Genomic DNA, 7,238 nt, shown 5'->3' on the forward strand with positions numbered 1-7,238 from the left:
GGGCCTAAGGGATGTAAAGCTGGGGTGATACAGACAGCTGGTGTGAGGGGATTTTCCCTTCAGTCCTGTGGAGCTGGGCAGAAAGTTGTGTGTCCCAGCGTCCTGGGGCAGGAAATCTCTGGAGGCTTCCCTTTCAGCCCCCACCAAGGGAGGGCACCTTGAACCTAGCAGCCAGAGCTTGGCCCTCTTTGAAAAACTTGTTGTTAGGCTTCAGGGCTATGGGTGGAGATGGAACTCGGGGATGCATAAATTTTAAAATTGGGATAAAATGCCAGCTGAACTCAGCTGAATATTTATCCTAGACTTTCCTTCCTGAGTAATTGAATTATGAGATGCCAGATGTTTTACTATGAGAGATTTATCACCACATATAATAGTTAATTATGTACACAGTCAGCTACTCACATGTACAAGGAAGCAGCTACACACACACACACACGCACAAACTCTAAAAGGCCTTAAGGGATCTAAAAGTCCCAAACTTATGAGAAGTCCTTTTCCTGGCATGCTGATTCCCACAGAGTAGGAGTCATCTTAATTGGGTTCCTCCAGCTCCCCTCCCTTCTCTTCAGCCCATTAACTGTGTGGATTCTGTTCCCTGGATGGAAGTCTCCATTTCTTTTTGGAATTTCTGAGCCATATGGTAACTCTGTTTAACTAACTGTTTTCCAAAGTGGCTGTGGAATTTGATTGATGGGTTTTACATTCCTACCAGCAGTGTGTGAAGTCTCCAGTGTGTCCACATCCTCACTAGCAATTGTCCATCTTTTTGATTGTAGCAACCTAGTGGGTGGGGAGTGGGATCTCATTGTGGGTTTGATTTGCATTTTTCTTCTGGCTAATGATGTTGACTTTTTCTTTTTCTTTTGGAATGCGTCACGAATTTGCAGGTCATCCTTGTGCAGGGGCCATGGTAATCTTCTCTGTATGTCCCAAGGAAGCACGGATGTTGACTTTTTAGCTGTTGAGTTGTATGAGTCCTTAGTATATTCTCAGTACGAGTTCTTTATCAGATAAATGATTTGCAAATACTTTTTCACATTCTGTGGGTTGTCTTTACACTGTCTTGATGGTAGAAGTAGCTTTGTGTGAGCTAGGCCTTGGCCATGCAGCCCACATACTAAATCTTTTCCTGCTAAATCTCCAAAGGCCTGGGGCTCCAGGTTCTTGGGGTAGGCAGATGGGCCAGCAGCCGGTCTCTGTCAGCATTACACATGACCTTGATCCTGGGAAGTTAGAGCAGGAAGGAGCAGCTCTCAACTGAGTGGTCCACAGCCCCTTTCCACATCTGTTCTGTCCTGGACACTGGGGTTGCAGAGACGGGTTTTGCTCATAGTCTGCCAGCTGATAGATTAATCCCAAACCAAGGGCCAGAGAGGGAGTGTGACTCCCCCAGGCCTCACAGTCAGGTAGCAACTGGGCTGGGGCAGAACCCAGGGCTCCTGATGCCTTGGCTGCTCAATCAGACCAGGACATGTTCTCCAGGTACTAGAGCGGTGTCGGCAGGGATTTCTGAGGAAATATCTTGACTCATGGTGAGAACAACACTTGGAGACAAAATCAAAAGGCAAGGGATTTGACCAGCCCCTACCCACCCTAATTTTTAGGCACCTGCTGATTGCTTCTTTTCTCCAAATGAATCAAGTTCTGTCCTTGAGACATGCCCAGATAGGAAGTCTTCAGTTGAAAGTAACAGGAAAAATACCCAAACTGGCTTAAACAAATACAGGAATTTACTAGCTCAGCTGAGAACTATAGAGATAAATCTATCCAGGTGTCATTAACAAAACAAAGGCTCAGGCTGTGGCTCTGTTTTCCTGACATTTTCCATCTCTGTCCTCTTCCACCAGTTGCACCTCATATCCCAAAGGCTGGAAAAATTTCCTTCTGAAGACAGGGAAACTCCTCTCTCCCAGAAGCCCCAACAAACATCTCCTTGCCTTTAATTGGCCTGGACTGGGTCACGTGCCCCCTCCCTGAACCAATCACTCATCCAATAGGAGGGGATCGGCTGACTGGCTTAAGCCAATCAAGACGCACCGCTGGAGCTAAGGCTGGGCCCTTCCTACCCAGACCCCTGAGCTCAGGCCGGTTCCCCAGAGGAGAGTTGGGAAGTCTCGGTGGAGGAGTTGAGGTGGAAAGTGGGGAGCAGAAAGAACTGTGACAGGTACCTTCACCTGAGATGATCAGTAACATCCAGAGAATGCAAACTCGTCCCTGCCACCCCAGCCTCCTCTCCCACGTCCCACCTTATGCCCAAGCCATGCAGAGCGCACCTAGTACCCCCTTACCCCATGCCGCTTCCTGACTCTGCACGCTGGCCCTTGCTGTGTCCTCCATCTGGGATTCTCTTCCATCCCTTAAACCCCAGCTCGAGGTTCCCCTGTGCAACTATGGACTCTGAAAACGAGTCAGTTCTGCTGTGGTTTCCCTGGGCACTGCGTTCCCTCCAGTGTCATTGGCGACACCATTATGCCAGATTTCCTCATTATCCTCGCCCCTTCCCCCCACCTGCAGTCTCCACCCTCCCATACACACAGGATTTGCCAGTTCTTTGAAGGTATGGACCCCAGACAAGTCTTAATTAATCTATTCCCAGCCTCTACCTACTGCCTGGTTTAGAGGAAGATCTCAATAAATATTTACTGAATGAATGAAAATGTTTGCATTAAAGACATCACTTCTGTGAAGTTGTTTGCATTTTAACAAAAGACAAAGCCACAAACCAACGGTAGAATTTCAGGCCCCTGTGAGCTGAGGACAGAAATTTCCTTAATTATTTTGTGCCTGGAGAGAGGAAGTAGCTGTTTTGGTAGGTGGAATTTTCCATTCATGACTTTCCAGTGCAAAAAATGTCATTACCCATGGAAAACATGGATGTGTCATGGAAAATCATTGGCTTTCTGGTGGTAGGAAACTTTTCTAATCCTGCTGGGTTTCTCTGCCCTGGTTCCAGTTGACAGAACTGTCTTTCCCATCAGCCTGTGGTGTTGCCAGGTTGACCTTTCCTCTTTTCCAGCTCTTGGATATCCACAGAGCCCCAGCCCAGCTCTCAGCAGTGAGACCCCACTGCTGGTTGGGGATTTGAGGAAGCCTCGTCCTGCAGCTCCAGCATTTCCATATCAAGCCCACCAGCTTGGCTGCTTCTCTCGTACTGCCTTTGGGCCCTTCCTGATCACTGCACCCCTCTCTGGTCCCCTGGCCCAGCCCTGCTCATGCCCCAGCTTCACTCACTGACAGGCCTCTCTGCCATCAGTCTTATCCCCCTCTACTCTGTCCCGGCTTCCCTCAGCAGACACAAAGCTGACTGGGTTCCTCCTTGCTGGAAGCCTTCCCGGGCCCCCCACTTCCTCAGATACAAATTCTTTAGCCTGGACCAGCCACACAGAGGCACAGACATGAGCTGGGTACACACCAGGCAAGAGACTGTCCCTGCTTTGGCACCTGTCCTTCCCACCACCTGGATGTCCTTCCCTCCCTGTCGACCTGGTGGTCTCTTGTTCTTCAAGTCCCAGCCCCAATGTTCTCTCCTCTATGAAGCCTTCCATGATTCCCACAGTAAAGCTGATCTTGCCCTGTTTCAGGGTCCACCACTAACTATTTCTTTCTCTGCACACAGCCCCTCATTACCGAGCCTCTGGACTCTCCCCTACTAGATCATGAGCATCTCTAAGCCAGAAGCCAGGTCCAGTTTTTCTCTGTTCCTGGTATCTGGCAACAAAAGGGGTTGTGTTTGTGCAAGGACTAAATGGATGAATGAATGAATTTATTGCTGTAATAACAACAGTGACGATTTTATCTTTTATTTCTAGAACGTGTTCTATATGCCAGGCACTGCACTAGGCAATTTACCTAGATTGGAGCCTTCACTGTTATTTCAGTTTTGGCTTGACTGTTTTGACTGCCTACCATCAACACTGCAGCTCACCTCAGCTTTCTCTCAGCTCAGCTCTTGACACCCATGAGGCAGGTGTGCGCACAACCCCCATTTATAGATGAGGCAACTGAGGCCCAGAGAGGTCAGGCCACCTGACCGAGGGCGCCCAGCTAGTGAGTGGCAGAGAGGAGACCCAAACCCATGTCCATGTGGCTGGGGAGAATGCCCTCTCTCATGCCCACCACTCGCAGTCTGCTGGTCTCCTGGGTCCTGCCCACCACCCACCAGTGCCCGTGGGCCAGTCAGTTCTCTCTGGACCTGGAATTTCTTATGTGGAAAGAGGGAGTGACTATCCCTGGCCTTTCTGCCACCCAGGGAGACTTTGATGCCCTCTCCCCCAGGAGATTGGCTCATATGATTTGGATGACAGCACGAGTACTGAGCACCTGCTGTATGCCTTGCCTGGGCCATACTCATGACTCATCAGGCCTCAGAAAATCTCCATGAAGTAAGGAGTCTCAGCCCTGTTTTTTGAGGCTCAGAGAGGTTCAGGAGCTCACCCAAAGCCACACAGCTGGGAAGCCATAAAGCCGGGACCCTAAAGCTGACCTTTTAGACCCTACAGCCACACTCATTCTGATTCCAGACCACCCCCTGACCCTATCCTGTGCAGACTGAGCTGCCTCCCACCCTGGTCCCTTTGGTCAGGAGTGGCTGCTGGGCAGGGCGAAACTGGGCGCTAAAGTTTTTTTTTTTTTTTTTTTAAATAAGTCAGATTTTATCACTCCCTGGCAAAAGACCTTCAGTGCCACTGAGGGGACTCTGGTCTTAAATGGGGTCATGACATCTCTCCCAGCCAGAGGCAGTCCCCGGGCAGCCGTGGCCGCAGTGCCCCTGCGTGTCGGGGGTCCGAGCCCAGGGCACTGGGAAGGCCCCAGTCGCGCCTGGTGCTGAGGCTTCACGGGCATCTAGTCTAGTCCCAGGACACTCAGCACAGGAGCAAGCGGAGGCTCCCAGGGGGGAGGTGACTCCCAGGCTCACCCAGTTTGGAGACGGTAGAGTTACACTCGGGGCCTCCTGGCCCCGCAGCCCGAGCCTTTTCCTCCCCTGGCCCTGGCCTGGCTGTGGGTGTCGGGTCTGTGGCAGCGTCAGGACGGGGCAGCTCAGCCCCTCTGAGGTCTGACATCAGGAAAGCCAGCGAGCGAGGTGCACATCTGCAGCCGGGCCCTGCTGACCCCGCCTGCCAGCCCCCGATGGCTGGGCCAGCGAGTGCTTTACTACTTACATCACACCCAGTGGTTATTACCTCTTTGGCTGGACATTGAGAAATTGCCTCAGTCACCAAAGGTGGAAGGTGATAGAGGAATGGCTGGATCAAGGAGAATTAGCCTGACAAAGGCAGGGGTGGCTGGAGTGTAGACAAAGACCCAGGCCACAGGAAGGGGCCAGCTGGAGGTCCCGGCAATGGGCCTCTAGCTCAGAAACCCCATTTCTGATTCCTGTTTGACCCACACAGGCCTGTTAACCAGTCTGAGCCTTGGCTTCCCATTGGATAAAATTTCTCTATTTATAGCTTTTGGGCTGCTTCATTCCTGGGTTTTCCTTGATGCTTTCTCTGCCTCCTCAGACCTGTCTACTTTCTCTCTCCTCCCAGCTTTGCACAGGTTGGAAGCTCTGCCTGGAGCACATGTGCCCTCCCGATCCTGGCTCATTCTCCCACAGTGGATGGGCCACCCTGCGCTGCTCCCCTCCTCTTCCCCTGGCTCTCCTCCTGTCTAGGGTGTTGTATCTATCCTGCTCAGCACTGTATCCCCAGTGCCTGGCACATAGTAGGTGCTTAGTAAATGGATATGTTGGATTTGCTCGTTTACTAAAAAAAGCATGCATTGAGCAGTGCCTGCAAGATCCCTGGGGGCTGGGATCCATAGAAAAGGGGAGAGCAGACCCTTGGAGACTCTATCAGTATCAGACTCCCTTCTCCCCCCACCCACATCTGCTTCAGTTTCTGTGTGCACAATCTACCCCCTGCCACAAGCCCCCACCCTGAACTCCAACATCCCTTCCCCCGCAGTATCAGCCATCACAGGACCCAGAGCAGATCCAGCTACTCATGACCAGCCATGAGCCCCATCCCAGGTCCCAGTCTACAGGGTGACAGGTGGTCCCACGGAAGTCGGCTGTGGACCCCAGAGAACTCAGATGGAGGGAGCTGTACAAAACAGGCCTGGGTCTTCATATCCAAATGAATTTCATAAATTTGACTCCATTTGGCTGGGGGGAGTTGTGCAAAGACCTTGGAGAGGCTCTTCGCTTCCTGCCCTCCCAGGCCCAGCTGCCCCAGCTGCTCCTATAAATGCCACATCTGTTTCCCAAGGAGTTCTGGGCTCCCCACTTCCTGGCCATCCCTCACGCTTCTCCCTGCACTTGGAGTTCCTTTCCCTACCCTACGACCCCTTCCATGCCAGCTCCCAAAGTTCTAAGCACCCTTGAAAGGCCAGCTCAAATGCCACCTTCTCCGCAAAGCCTGTCCAGGGCCCTCAAAGCTGCGCGTCCCCTCTCCCTCCTCGGGACTCCCACAGGTGAGTGGAAACAGCCTGGATGGTAAAATCCAGCAGTTGACCTCCGTGGTGCCCGGCCGCCTGACCTCGGGCCGCTCTCTCCACCTCTCTGCGTCGACATCCTCATCTGTAGAATGGGTGGTGGCACGCACCTAACTGCATTGCTGCCTAGAAAACAGAAGACACTCAAAATATGTTAATTTTATTATCTCTCTTATGACAGTCCTTTATTCATGACTCTGGTGTCCACAGTCCCTCTGGTTACATACTCAGCTTCTAAAAGGCAAGTATCTTCTTTTAAACTTTCTTCGTTAATTCCACTCATATTTATCACAGACTGTGTCTGTACAAGGTCCTGGGTGCTGGGGATACTGCGATGAGCACAAACCAGCCCTTGAGAAGCCCACAGTGTTTGTGTCCCCACTGTGAGCAGGACGTAACAGGGTGACCTGACTACAGCTGGGCTCCCAGGAGCCCAGGTTTGGTTGAACGCAAGGCCTTATCTGAACTAGGAATTGAACTTAAAGCAAGAGCCCAGCAACAAAAAATAATCTTAAAAGGAATTTCAATTTCCATTTCTGCCTCTCAAGGAAAATGAAGGGAGATCCAATTTATAACCCTGGCAGCACTTTCTGAAGTCTCCATTTCTCACAGTGGACAAATTCAGAACCTTTCACAAGACAAAGCTTCTGAATTTCTCTAGAAAACAAGTCTCTTTCCTCTGCCGCCTCTGTTTTTCACCTGCTTTGTGATGTTGATTCACTTATCTACTGGATTCTTTCCATTATCATTTCTCCTGATGC

General features: G+C 51.1%; 1 pseudogene; it reads right to left on the reverse strand.

The window, feature by feature from the left end:
* Window positions 1–860: 860 nt before the first annotated feature.
* LOC143675326 (U6 spliceosomal RNA) lies at window positions 861–937 on the reverse strand (annotated as a pseudogene).
* Window positions 938–7,238: the final 6,301 nt, after the last annotated feature.

Source organism: Tamandua tetradactyla, chromosome 2 (genome assembly GCF_023851605.1).
Source record: "Tamandua tetradactyla isolate mTamTet1 chromosome 2, mTamTet1.pri, whole genome shotgun sequence".
Lineage (NCBI taxonomy): Eukaryota > Metazoa > Chordata > Mammalia > Pilosa > Myrmecophagidae > Tamandua > Tamandua tetradactyla.